General features: G+C 37.2%; 1 pseudogene; it reads left to right on the top strand.

Moving 5' to 3' along the window:
- Window positions 1–709: 709 nt before the first annotated feature.
- Window positions 710–2,777, top strand: LOC102993011 (disks large homolog 3-like; annotated as a pseudogene).
- Window positions 2,778–15,065: the final 12,288 nt, after the last annotated feature.

Genomic DNA, 15,065 nt, shown 5'->3' with positions numbered 1-15,065 from the left:
GGAAGCAGCCGCATGGCACAGCGAGATCAGCTAGGTGGTTTGTGACCACCTAGAGGGGTGGGATAGGGAGAGTGGGAGGGAGGGAGATGCAAGAGGGAAGAGATATGGGAACATATGTATATGTATAACTGATTCACTTTGTTGTAAAGCAGAAACCAACATACCATTGTAAAGCAATTATACTCCAATAAAGATGTTAAATAAATAAATAAAAAGTCATTGCCAAAAAAAAATACAAAACTATAGAAATGATTAATGTGAAATTCAATCAGAATATCTCCATTGCCTACTAGCATTTTGGTATATATATATATTTGTATATTTATATATATATTTATATATTTATATATATGTTTATATATATATTTATATATATATTTAGACCTACCTTACACAGACACAACTCGTACTTGTGTACTCTTAAATATCTATATATATGAATATATCATAAATGGGTCATAATACATATTCTGCTTTTGTAACTGCAATTCACTTAATTGTAAGTCACGAAGGGGAACCTGGAGGGGACAGCAAATGAGACTAAAAAAATTTGGTCAGGAAGAAATATAAGAATGGGGAGAGAGGCGGAGGCTGGCGGGTGCCGCTCCTTCCCCCCCATCCCTCTTCGTGCACCTCAGGCATCTCATCCTCCCTCCCCTTCCTCCCATCCCCCTCCCCCTCCTCCTCCCCTGCCCCCACATGCCCCGCTTTGGGTCTGTGGTCTTCCGTGAGAGACAGAAGGGCCGGCCTGAGCTGACATTTTCTCAGCACTAGATCTAGACTCCCACCTGGCCCCAGAATACAGTCGCTTTGAATCGAAGATATATGACTTGCAAGAGCAAATGATGAATAGCAGCATGAGCTCTGGGTCTCAGTTGGTCCCTGCAAACGAGTGAGAAGAGGTCCTTTTATGTCAGGGCCTTGTTTGATTATGACCAGACTCGGGACCGCTGCCTGCTGAGCCAAGGCCTCAGCTTCTCCTTTGGTGACATTCTACTGTCATTAACACCTCTGATGATGAGTGGTGGCAGGTGAGACTGGTGACCCCACACAGAGAAAGTGAGCAAATCAGTGTGATCCCCAGTAAGAAGAGGGTGGAAAAGAAAGAAAGGGCTCGGCTGAAAACCGTGAAGTTTCATGCCAGGACCGGGATGATTGTGTCTAACAGGTCCATCAGCCACTGTGGAAAACGGTGTGGTGGTTCTTTAAAAAACTAAAAATAGAACTACCATACGACCCAGCAATCCCACTACTGGGCATATACCCTGAGAAAACCATAATTCAAATAGAGTCGTGTACCACAATGTTCATTGCAACACTATTTACAATAGCCAGGAAATGGTGCAGCTCTATTTACAATAGCTAGGACATGGAATCAACCTAAGTGTCCATCGACAGATGAATGGATAAATAAGTTGTGGCACATATATACAATGGAATATTACTCAGCCATTAAAAGAAATGAAATTGAGTTATTTATAGTGAGGTGGATGGACCTAGTGAGTGTCATACAGAGTGCTGCTAATAGCAGCACTAACAGCAGTTAGCACACCGTATGCTAACACATATATATAGAAACTAAAAAAAAAAAGAACAAATTGTTCTGAAGAACCTAGGAGCAGGACAGGAATAAAGACGCAGATGTAGAGAATGGACTTGAGGACATGGGGAGGGGGAAGGGTAAGCTGGGATGAAGTGAGATAGTGTCATGGACATATATACACTACCAAATGTAAAATAGATAGCTAGTGGGAAGCAGCCGCATAGCACAGGGAGATCAGCTCCATGCTTTGTGTCCACCCAGAGGAGTGGGATAGGGAGTGTGCGAGGGAGGTGCAAGAGGGAGGAGATATGGGGATATATGTATATGTATAGCTGATTCACTTTGTTATATAGCAGAAACTAACATACCATTGTAAAGCAATTATACTCCAATAAAGATGTCAAAAAAAAAAAAGAAACATAAAAAGTTTCCGCCTCTCTCAAAAGTTTTCATTTTACAAGAACAAAGAAAACATGGTATAGGAGAGCAGTGTACAGGAACAGGGAGTGACGTCCAACACCAGTGACAGTGAAAACAGTTCCAAAGGACAGGAGGATGCTATTTTGTCATATGAGCCAGTGACACAGCAAGAAATTCACTATGCAAGGCCTGTCATCATCCTGGGCCCAATGAAGGATAGAGTCAACGATGACCTGATTTCAGAGTTCCTGCATAAATTTGGATTTTGTGCACAACATACTACCTGGCCTCGGCGTGATGATGAAGTGGATGGGCAAGACTACCACTTTGTGGTCTCCTGAGAACAGATGGAGAAGGATATTCAGGACAAGTTCATTGAGGCAGGCCAAGTCAACGATAATCTCTATGGGACCAGCATCTAGTCAGTGAAGGGAGTTGGGGGGAGGGGCAAACACTGCATCTTAGATGTTTCTGGCAATGCTGTCAAGAGGCTGCAGCAGTCACAACTTTATCCCATTGCCATTTTCATCAAGCCCAAGTCCATTGAAGCACTTATGGAAATGAACTGATGGCAGACGTATGAACAAGCAAATAAGATCTATGACAAAGCCATGAAACTGGATCAGGAGTTTGGAGAATACTTCACAGCCATTGTACAGGGTGACTCACTGGAAGAGATTTAAAACAAAATCAAAGAAATCATTGAGGACCAGTCTGGGCACTACATTTTGGTCCCTCCCCTGAAAAACTCCGAAGAATCCCCTCCAACCATTCTATTGTGAACAGAAGAAATCAACTCCCCCTTCCCTCCTCCCTCTTCATTCCTGTCCCCATGGGGAGAACAAATGACTACTGTTCTTGTCCCCTTTTTTAGATATGTCCAAAAAATTGAGTTTTCTAGTCCTGTTCTGTTTTTTTTTAATTTTTGTTTTGTTTTAGTTTATTTTTGGGGATAATGACATCTTACTCATCATGTGACTGTGCCCATTCCTGCATGGCCCTTTCCCAAGCACTAGCACAAGTGCAAATCCATCAGAGTCATTGTTTGCATAAAACCAAGCTGAAGCGAAGAGAAGAGAGGAGGACTGATGAAAAGACAGACTGGACTGCTGTGCAGCTTATGAGGTGAGCCCCATGCACCCCGCGAGGAGAGGCTCCCAGGCTTTGCTACGATCTGTACACTGCCTTGAGGCTTGGGATGGCGCAGTCACGGTGATAGAAAGTATTTTATATATATATATATATATATAATTTATATAAATATATAGAAATTGTTATATATATTATATACTCTCATATAATTTATTATATATTTACACACATTTGGACTAGAAAATCTATGGAGATTTCATCAATGGTACTGTGTTATTAGAGAAATGCTTTAATTTTCATATTCCAATCAGATGGCATCTTATATCCCAACTGGTTGGGGAGGGAGTGAAAGTGGTAGTTAAGTGCTGTACGGAGGGCACCTGCATTGGTCATTCTCTTGAGTGCTGGGCTTTTCTTTAGGAGGGCTCAGCTGGAGGATGGTGAGAAAGGGCTTTTGCCTGGGCGCCAGAGGCTTGGAGCCGTGACCCTAGAGCCAATGCTGCCCTTGGGGCGCAGTCAGGCCCGCGAGTGGGGAGTGAGAGAATGGCTAACGGAGCTCCCACGGTATTAAATTGCTGATTGTTTTATGCCACCTGATGTGTCTGCATGAGAGGTTTCCTTTTTGTTCATTTTTAAGCTGCTGTTAAACCAAAACCATGTTGTGCTACTGTGTCAGCCTCTTCATTCTTCCAAATTTTACTTTTACTATTTAAGTGAACATGTAGAATCCAATTTGACCGTGTTCTAAAGGCTCATGATGTTCTGGAGGAGCCAGGCCTCGTGATAGACTTGGCGACCCGGGCTTGGCCACCCCGTCATCAGAAAGGGAAGTGGGAGCAGGTGAGAACCGACAAGAGCTGGGCCTCCTATTGTAACGTGTCCCTTCACTCACGTGCCAGGGACATGCTGGGCTCAGCTGAGGCCCTGTCATGGGGCCCACTGGCAGGGACGGAGAGTCACTTGCCTTCCAGCTCTGCGCAGAGACAGTGGGATGGCCCTGAGCTTGGCCAGCCGCGTAATGAAAAGTTTGATTTGGGTTTTTTTCACAGCTACTTCATATGCCCTACCTACCCCAGTCCCTCACCAACAGCTGGTAGCTTACTATTTCTTCAAGAAGAAAGTAGACTTTAATTCTGTCAATTTGAGCTGTAGAGCTGAGATTCACTTACTGTTGAGATGTGAAAACTTGTTGCTTTTTCCCAGAGTCAGATGGCGGTGATTGTGGTCAAGAGGGTTTTTCTCTGACCACAAATGCAGGCTGCATGTGTGGCCCGGGCCCCGCCCCAGCATGCTCCTTTGAAGCCATCATGCCTCCCTCAGCTCCACGCTGGAGGCACGACCCAGGGGAGAAGAGTGTGGACATGCTTGGCCCAGGGTTGAGCCTGTTGTTTCCTAGCCCACTGTGTTACAACCAGTGCAAAGGATACATGTTGAAGATGCTTTGAGTGCTACCAGCCAGATTTAGGAAGTCTGTTAACAGTTCTCCTACCAGCATGATGAGGCTAACTGTAAAGTGTGGAGCCCAGAATGTGGGTAAAGAAAGGGCAGCAGCTTTATCTGCACAGTACACTGGATTGGAGGCAAGAGGGGTAAAGTGGTGTCCGATTATGACTCTGGTGAGGAAGGGGTGAGCTGGGAGTGTTGTTGATTTCTCTGATGTTAAATAGCATAGTTTGAATGATGCTCAACCCTCTACCCCTCCCAGGGAAGGAAAGCAGAGATTCAAAGCAAGCATGACACTAGTTGGTTTACCACTGTTCCTTCCAAGGAGGTATATATATATATATATAATTATTTTATTTATATTATTATATATTTATATATTATATTTATTTAACACTGTTCCTTCCAAGGAGGTATATATATATATATATATATATATATATATATATATATATATATATATATAATTATTTTATTTATATTATTTATATATTTTATTTATATTATTATATATTTATATATTATATTTATATTTATTTATATTTATATATATATTTAAGTAAATGATAGTTGCAATAAAAAAAAGAATGGGGAGAATAGTGCCATGTATCACAAGAACTGAACAATTTTTAGGAATAGAATAGTTTAGTGTCAAATTCTGCAGTGATTAACTGAGAAGAGAACTCAAACAAATCGATAGGATTTGGCAATTAGTATCCTGGATGGTGACCGCTGCTAGAACAGTGTTAGCCTACCTGCTGTGGGACAGGAGGCATGAGATGCAAAGAAGGGGTGAACTATTCCTGTGAGAAGATTCCTTTCAAAAGCAGGATGGTAGCTCCATAGAAAGTCTGAATAGAGGAAGAATATTTAGGGATTGCTTTGTTTATTTTAAATGGAGGAGATTAGAGCATGAATATAATTTGTGAAGAAACAAGCTTGTAGACAAATAGAGGGCTAAAATATAAGAAAAATAGGGAATAGCTAATAAAATAAGATTCTGGAAATGGTCAGATGTGATCAAAAATTAGATGAAGCATTTGTTCATACATGGAGAATTACATGTTTTTCTTTTGGAGTCTGAAAGAAATGATGTAAAAATGAGTATAAGTATGGTTAAGTTTTTAGGTATAGGGTGGAGAGTTTGCATTCAAGTATCTTCACACCATGTTCTCTATCCTTTATTAATACATTTCGCCTGACTTATACATGAGTCAAACTGGATTACTTCCTCTTGCCCTGATATGTCCCGTGATTTCCGTAATGCTCTGTTTTCTTTAATTCATTCTCTCTTTTCTAATATCTCCTTGTTTAAAACATATATTTTGGGCTTCCCTGGTGGCACAGTGGTTGAGAATCTGCCTGCCGATGCAGGGGACATGGGTTCAAGCCCTGGTCTGGGAAGATCCCACATGCCGCGGAGCAACTAGGCCCATGAGCCACAACTACTGAGCCTGCGCGTCTGGAGCTTGTGCTCCGCAACAAGAGAGGCCGCGACAGTGAGAGGCCCGCACACCGCGATAAAGAGTGGCCCCCGCTCACCGCAACTAGAGAAAGCCCTTGCATGGCAACGAAGACCCAACACAGCCAAAAATAAATTAAAAAAAAAAAAAACTTATACATTTTTAAAGTTCCAAACAAATTATACCTCCTACTTGAAGCTATCCTCACCATATGATCCAGTTCAAGTGTGAGTTCTCATATCTGAAAGTTACAGGTTAAATAGTCAATGACACCTCCCAAAACACAACCAGTATAGAATACTGGAGGGGAACAAGACATGTGTATGTGTGTGTGTGTGTGTGTGTGTGTGTGTGTGTGTGTGGTGATTAGGGAAAAATCTTTCAGCATATGATCTTTCGTGGTCTGAAAACATATGAGAATCTTGTAGGTAGTGGAAAGGGTTCTTTGTTTTCTTCTGGCTCAGTAGTTTTAGAAAATATGTTTAGTTCTCTTAAAATTTAATTCAATTTGCTGCTTTTGAAAACACAAAGACTTCACTCTTTTTTATTAAATGTAGAATGTGTATTAGATTTGATTTGCTGAAAAGTAAGGAAATGTTTATTTTTGTTTTGTTTCTGTTTAAGTTTCCCAAAGGTAATTCTAAAATTTTGTTAAATTGCTTATATAAGCTGTGAGTTTTTATCAATATATAAGAAAAATTAAATTAAAGAATATAATAAAAAGTAGTTGAATATCAATATAGTAATCAAAAACAAGTAATGAGAAGAGCCTAAATTTGGAGTAAGAAGACCTGACATTGATTCCAAATATATAACTTGAGCATATTGCTTCACTTCTCTGGTTCACATGCTTTCTAACCTAAAAATAGGTTGTTAGGAGGATCAATTGAAAAAAATTTTTGAAAATGCGTTGTGAACCATAAAGTCTTGTAAATATATTAGTACACTTTTTAGAAACATGTAAAAGTATGTCCATTTTTTATTTAAGAAGCTTTACTGTATTTACAGTATACAATTCTCTATAAGTTTTACAGATTTTGAAATCCATATTCACAGCAATTTGCTTCTAATAAGTAAGCACATGTTGACAATTAAAAGTCCCTCAGCAAATTTTTATTAAATGAATTAATAGTGAATAATTGGTTCTATCCCAAGTCCTATCAAAATAATTTATTTTTATTTTTAAAAATCAGAAGGTCTTTATTATGTTTTAAATATCGATACAGAATATTTTGATCTGTTTTCAGCAAATAGGTATTTAACTTTAGATTTTGATTCTAAGCTCATTTTGCTTTTCATTCATGAAAGAAAAATATTTTAATCAGGGTTATAACAAAAATTGATTTTTTGTGGTGAAAATATTTGGGGGAAAATAAAAATATATTTGGCTGGATTGATGTCATTATGTCAGTTTAATCTGTTGACCAATTTTCTTTCACAGCCATCCATTCACAATTTTGCCATTTCATTTAAAATTTACTGAAGTTATTTTTATTAATAATTTTTAAAAATAAAATTTTAAACTAAGAGTTGATCCATTTATTGGTTTTTGTCTGCATAAAATGTTATCATGTATAACTCATACTATTGGGAATTTTATTTGGTCACCATTATTTCTACCAAATCCAATGTGCTGCATTAAATTTTATATATCATAATGTTATACTTGGAGTTTTATTTATTTATAAATTTATTTGTCTTACTCGTATCAGTCATATTCAACAAAATTTCAAAGACTGAAAGGGTATATTTATTTCTTGGCTAATCTTAGAACAATATATAGAACAATTGCCTTCAGATAATTTAAGATTAAGCTAATGTCCAGGGCTGGGGATAGGCCAATTATTCATAATTTTTCAATCATTCTGTGTCCTACCAATGTTTCTTTTTTCAAAAAATACATTTATTTATTTATTTTTGGCTGCGTTGGGTTTTCGTTCATGGGTCTTCGTTGCTGTGCGCAGGCTTTCTCTATTTGCAGCGAGTAGACGCTACTCTTCGTTGAGGTGCACCGGCTTCTTATTGCTGTGGCTTCTCTTGTTGTGGAGCACAAGCTCTAGGCACAGGGGCTTCAGTAGTTGTGGCATGCAGGCTCAGTACTTGTGGCTCGAGGGCTCTAGAGCACAGGTTCAGTAGTTGTGATGCACGGACTTAGTTGCTCTGCGGCATGTGGGATCTTCCCAGACCACAGCTTGAACCCATGTCCCCTGCATTGGCAGGCAAGTTCTTAACCACTGTGCCACCAGGGAAGTCCCACTACCAATGTTTCTAATTCAATGTTTTACTATATTTATAACATACATTTTCTTTCCTTAAAGTCTTCAAAAGGAGTCAGCTTAATAGATATCATTTAATAGACATTTAAAAATTATATATTTGATCAATTATCTATGGTTCTGAATAATATATGCTTATGCTTTTGTCCATTTCTTTGAATAGCTGAATTAATATAAATTATTTTATGGGAAATATTAATGACAAAATACTCAGTTGGTCATGAGATAATTGAGTGAGGAATTCATAAAAATCAAAGCAGAATGTGTTTAGAGGACTGAAGGAAAATAAGGTAATATTGTAATATAAGAACAGAAAGTTTAGAGTTTCAGGAAAAGTGTTCTAATACCAAAGTCATGCTATGAAATATCTTCCCATGGGAAGTGTGAATACTTCAGTTATTCAAAACCAGTCTGGAAACAGCATTAAAAAATATACCCTAGGGAGAAATTTTATACAGTGGTTGAGCCAACTAGGAGCCTAATAGGCCTTTACCATATCTACTTGGTATGACAAGTAAAATAGCAACTTTTATATAGTACTTGCCATTGGAAAGGAGAGATTAAAAAATAACGTGACCAGCACAGGTAACACGATTCTTTTAATAAAATGCAGTCACATTTTACTAACCTATAAAATAATAGGAGTAATGATGATTTTCAAATAATTTTGAAAATAAAAAATGTTATGAAGTATTGTCAGGTTCTATTACATATTTTATTGACACATATTACTTCTCTGGAAAAAGAATTCTATAAGCTGGAAAGTGGGAAAGAAAGGGAACTAATATAGTGAGAAGGAAAAAATAAATAAGAAGGAAAGTAGAAAACATCTGCTAGACACCCTAAATGGGTTCAGGCTGTAATGGGGCCAGATCAAGGATATTATTCATACTAAGATAAAAAAGAAATCCAGATGTTTCTCTGCCAAATGTGTTAAAGTTAACATTCTCTATTTTTGTGGATAGTGACCTTCTACTGGTAACATTATCATTTTCAAAATCTCATGTAAAAAATATTTCATTGGTTAAACTTTTGAATATGTTTCATAATATTTCAGTTCATTTTTCATCATTTAAAATAAGTATGTCTGAAAGACAATGATGTAAACTACAACTCCAGAAACTAAGAGTACAGTTGACCATTGAACAACACAGGTTTGAACTTCACAGGTCCACTTAGCGGATTTTTCAATAGTCAACACTACAGTACTACACAATCTGAGGTTGGTTGAATCCACCAATAGGGAACTATAGATAAGGAGGGACCATGGATACAGAGGGCCAACTATAAGTTATACTTGGATTTTTGACTGTACAGAGGGTGGGGACTCCTAACACCCCCCACCACATTGTTCAATGGTCAGTAGTAATTCAATCAGCATATATTTTTGTAATATTTACAGTATTCCATATTTATTTTAATAAATCAGGGGTCTTTAAAAATAGCAAAAGCCAACTAAATAATGTCTAAATATGTGCTTGTTTATGCTTCAGTTGAACCATCTAAATATGATTTCTTAATTTTTAGTAATAGCTGAGAATATGGGATTATTCTGTTCTTTTACATTCATCACTACTTATGACAACAAGAACAATTCAGTGCTTACTCTGTTCCAGGCTCTTTACATTAAATAATCCTCACAAAGACCAAGATGAATACTTTATTACCCCAAGTTTCCATATTAGGAAAATGAGGCATAAAGGAGTTAACTTGCTTTTCTAAGTTATCACAACTGGTAGGTCCCAAAGACTTATTTCAATCTCAGGCATTCTGAATCCAGAGCTCATATTCTGAGGCTCTGTCTAAAGCATTTAGAATAAGCTTCTATAGTATCTGGGAGTCATGGAGTTAACATAACAAAGTTCTAACATATTTTGTAGCACTTGTGTAATTAATTTGAAGACACTTTCAGTTGGGAATTGGCTATTACTATCTTCTCAGTAAGTGTTCTCTTGTAGTCAAAATTGTCTTACTTTCATTCCTATGTGCCTGGTATCAATACGATGTCATTATATAGTTCTGTGGACACCAAATGCATATTTGTCGAATAAGTTATAAATTAAAATTTCACAGAGAAAGTTGCTCAAAAAAGGGGGAAGAGCAATATTTGAAGTTACTTTTATTCTATGGAGCAAGCTTTTAAGAAAATTTAATTAAAATTTTATTTTGTGATAATTGAAGATTCACATGAAGTGGTAAAAAAATAATACAGCTCCCATGTACCCTTTACCTGGTTTGTCCTCATGATGATATCTTGTAAAACTATAGTAAAAATACCATGATGAGGAAATCGACATTGATATAATCCATTCATTTTATTCAGATTTTTCCAGTTTTACACGTACAGATGGTCCCTGACTTACAATGGTTTGACTTACAATTTTTCGACTTTACAATGGTGCAAAAGGGATATGCATTCAGTAGAAACTGTACTTTGAATTAAAATAAAATTTATTGGAGTATAGTTGATTTACGATGTTGTGTTAGTTTCTGCTGTACAGCAAAGTGGATCAGTTGTACATATACATATACCCACTCTTTTTTAGATTCTTTTCCCATATAGATCATTACAGAGTATTGAGTAGAGTTCCCTGTGCTATACAGTAGGTCCTTATTAGTTATCTATTTTATATATAGTAGTGTATATATGTCAATCCCAATCTTCCAATTTATCCCTCACCCCCTTTCTCCCTGATAACCATAAGTTTGTTTTCTACATCTGTGACTCTATTTCTGTTTTGTAAATAAGTTCATTTGTATCGGACTTCCCTGATGGCGCATTGGTTAAGAATCAGCCTGCCAATGCAGGCGACACAGGTTCTATCCCTGGTCTGGGAAGATCCCACATGCCACAGAGCAACTAAGCCTGTGCGCCACAGCTACTGAGCCTGCACTCTAGAGCTGCGAGCCACAACTACTGAGCCCGCATGCCACAACTATTGAAGCCTGCGCACCTAGAGCCCATACTCTGCAACAAGAGAAGCCACCACAATGAGAAGCCCGTGAAATGCAACGAAGAGTAGCTCCTGCTCGCTGCAACTAGAGAAAGCCCCCGGGCATCAACAAAGACCCAGTGCAGCCAAAAATAAATAAATAAGTAAATTTATTTTAAAACGTTCATTTGTATCATTTTTTAAGATTCCACATATAAGCGATATCATATGATATTTGTCTTTCTCTGACTTACTTCACTTAGTATGATAATCTCTTTTGATCTTTTCCTAGGCTAGCAATACATGGTAATATACTCTAGTGATGCTGGGCAGCAGCAGGGAACCACAGCTTCTAATCAGCCATGCGATCACCAGGGCAAACAACTGATACACTCACAAGCATTCTGTACCCATACAGCCATTCTGTTTTCTACTTTCAGGACAGTATTCAATAAATTACATGAGATGTTCAATCCTTTATTATAAAATAGGCTATGTGTTAGAAGATTTTGCCCAACTGCAGGCTCATGTAAATGTTCTGAGCATGTTTGAGGTAGACTAGGCTAAGCTATGATGTTCGGTAGGTTAGGTATATTAAATGCATTTTTGAATTTTGATATTTTCAGCTTATGATGGGTTTATGAGGACGTAACCCCATCATAAGGAAGGAAGATCTGTACTCATTTGTGTGTGTGTGTGTGTGTGTGTGTGTGTGTGTGTGTGTGTGTATTCAGATGTAAGCAATTTTGTCACATGTAACGGTTCATAGAACTACTATCAGTCAAGATACAAAACAGTTTCATCAATACAAAGGTATCTATTGCCTATTGTACGCTTTTAAAACCACTCCAGCTCCTCCTCCTCTTCCTTAATCCCTAACAACCATGAATTTTGTTCTCCATCTCTATAGTTTTGCCATTTCTAGAATGTTATATGAGTGGAATTTTATAGTATAAAAGCTTTAGGTTTTTTTTTTCTTTTCTTTTTTTTCACTAGGTAAAATTCCCTGGAGATTTATCCAAGTTGTTGTATATATATCAATCCTGCTTTTTTATCCCTGAGTAGTATTCCATGGTGTGTACGTGCCATAGTTTGTTTAATCTTTCTCCCACTGAAGGACATTTTAAGTTGTTTCCAGTTTTTATCCATTAAAAATGAAGCTACTATGAATTTTTGGCTACAGGTTTTTGCATTAGCATAAGTATTCATTTCTCTGGGATAAATGCCCAAGCATGCAGTTGCTGGGTCATATGGTAGTTGCATGTTTAGTCTTATAAGAAACCCACAAACTGTTCCACAGTGGCTATACTATTTTACATCTCCACCAGGAACATATGAATGATCCAGTTTCTCTGCATGCTTGCAAGCATTTGCTATTGCCACCATTTAAAATTTTAGCAATTCTGGTAGTTGTGTAGTAATATCTCATTGTAGTTTTAGGTTTCATTTCTCTAATGGCAAGCCATATTGAAATCTTTTCCCATGCCATCAATTTATCCTTTTTAGTGGTATATAGAAGGCACATTTTATGTACTATTTACATATCCTCTTTTGTGAAATGTCTGTTTGTCTTTTGACTATTTTCAAATTGGATTGTTCTTTACTGGTGAGTTTTGAGAGTTCGTTATATAATCCAGATACTTATTTTTGGTTCTTTATGTATTCTGGGTACTAGTCCTTGTGTAAGGTTTGCAAATATTTTCTCCCAGATCATAATTCATCTTTTAAATTTCTTAACAGAGTCTTTTGTAGAAAAAAAGTTTTTAATTTTGATGAGGTCCAATTTATCAATTTTTCTTTTATGGATCATGCATTTGGCATCAAGTGTAAGAATTCTTCCTATAGCTAGAGATCCTGAAGATTTTTTTCAATTTTTTTTCCTAAAAGTTTGACAGATTTATGTTTTACATTTAAGTTTTTTGATTAAACTTATTTTATTTTTTTAGAAATTAACTTTTGCTATTTTATTTTATTTATTTATTAAAAAAAGTTTTTTGGCTGTGTTGAGTCTTCATTGCTGTGTGCGGGCTTTCTCTAGTTGTGGTGAGCAGAGGCTACTCTTTGTTGAGGTGCACAGACTTCTCATTGTGGTGGCTTCTTGTTGCAGAGCACGGGCTCTAGGCGCGCGGGCTTCAGTAGTTGTGGCATATGGGCTCAGTAGTTGTGGCATACGGGCTCTAGGGCATGCGGGCTTCAGTAGTTGTGGTGTGTGGGCTCAGCAGTTGTGGCACATGGACTTAGTTGCTCCACGGCATGTGGGGTCTTCCCAGACCAGGAATCGAACCCATGTCCCCTGCATTGGCAGGCAGATTCTTCACCACTGCACCATCAGGGAAGTCCCTGTGATTAATTTTAAATTAATTTAAAAATTTTTATATAACATTTAAGGTCTAGGTTGAAGTTTGTTTTGTTTTGTTTTTTGGCCCATGCATGTCCAATTGCTCCAAGACCATTTCTTGAAAAGATTATCTTTCTTCCATTGAATTTTTTTTTCACTTTGTTAAAAAAATCTGTTGGACATAATTTGTGTAGGTCTATTTTTTAATTCTCCATTCTGTTCCATGGAGCTGTGTGAAAATTTTTAAAAAATATTTATTCGTTTTGTTTATTTATTTTGGCTGTGCCGGGTCTTAGTTGCGGCACATGGGATCTTTAGTTGCAGCATGCAAGATCTTTAGTTGTGGCTTGCGGAATCTTTTAGTTGCAGCATGCGGGCTCTTAGTTGTGTCATGCGGGATCTAGTTCCCTGAACAGGAGTTGAACCGAGGCCCCCTGCATTGGGAGCATGGAGTCTTAACCACTGGATCACCAGGGAAGTCCCGTGAAGATATTTTAAGATGTATTTAATACTAAGAAAAAGTGAAAATTCTAGAGTTGTAGTTAGCAAATATTTTCTGTAAAGATTCAGATAGTAAATATTTTTGCCTTTGTAGTCTCTGTCAGCTCTGTTGTTGTCAGGCAAAAGCAGTCATAAATAATGCATAAATGAATGGGGGGTGGCCTTGTTCCAATTAAACTTCACTTACAAAAATATGAAGCAGGCTGGATTTGGCCCATAGGCTATGGTTTTTGAGGGATGTTGCTTTTGCCAATCCTTCTTCTAAAGAAGAGAGTAATAACTGAGGTAAAAATCTCATTGTCCAGAAACTATTGGATATTTATAAAATACTGCTAAATTCCTTCTAGCCACTACCATGTTTCCCATGCTAATGGCCTTGTTATCATCTTAATATTTCTCACATGAGTAATGTAAGGAACCATTTTAAAGGGAAAGCACTCTTGTATATTGCTAGTGGTCATTTAAGTTACTCTTTACTGTGATATTACTTAAATATGTAAAAACACAGAAATAAGTATAATTTTCTTATGTATTTTATAAGAAAAGCTATGAAGCAAATAAACTAACATTAAGAAAATTAATTTGGTGTAATGAATGCGTGCCTTGTTCAAAATAAATAATTTTCTGAGGTTGAAAATGGTACTGACTCTCTTAAACAAGGACTACTTTTAGTTTGAAATGACTATGTGGTGACTCAGTTCTCCATAATTTTTGTCTGTGGAATTACTTTGAATACCTTGTTTAGTCAATACACTGATACCATTGGCCTTCACTTGGCACACCTCACTAGTTACATGTAAATGGTCACATACTTATTAGACTCTGACAATTAAAAGCTCTTCCTTGTACTATTTTTATAAACACCAACTGGGTACTGAATTTATGAAGCCATTCTTATGTTTAAGATGGTTTTCACAAGATCCAGAGTATACTTACGTTAAATATCATATCATATAAATTAAATCATAAAGCTAAAAAATCTTATAGAAAATAAGCCCCGTAAAGACATAAAACATCATAAAACATCACTTGGAAATGCTGATCTTGAATCTTTCT

Source organism: Physeter macrocephalus, chromosome 16, assembly GCF_002837175.3.
Source record: "Physeter macrocephalus isolate SW-GA chromosome 16, ASM283717v5, whole genome shotgun sequence".
Taxonomy (NCBI): domain Eukaryota; kingdom Metazoa; phylum Chordata; class Mammalia; order Artiodactyla; family Physeteridae; genus Physeter; species Physeter macrocephalus.
The sequence above is the reverse complement of the archived record's forward strand: the minus strand, read 5'-3'. Positions and strand labels throughout refer to the sequence as shown.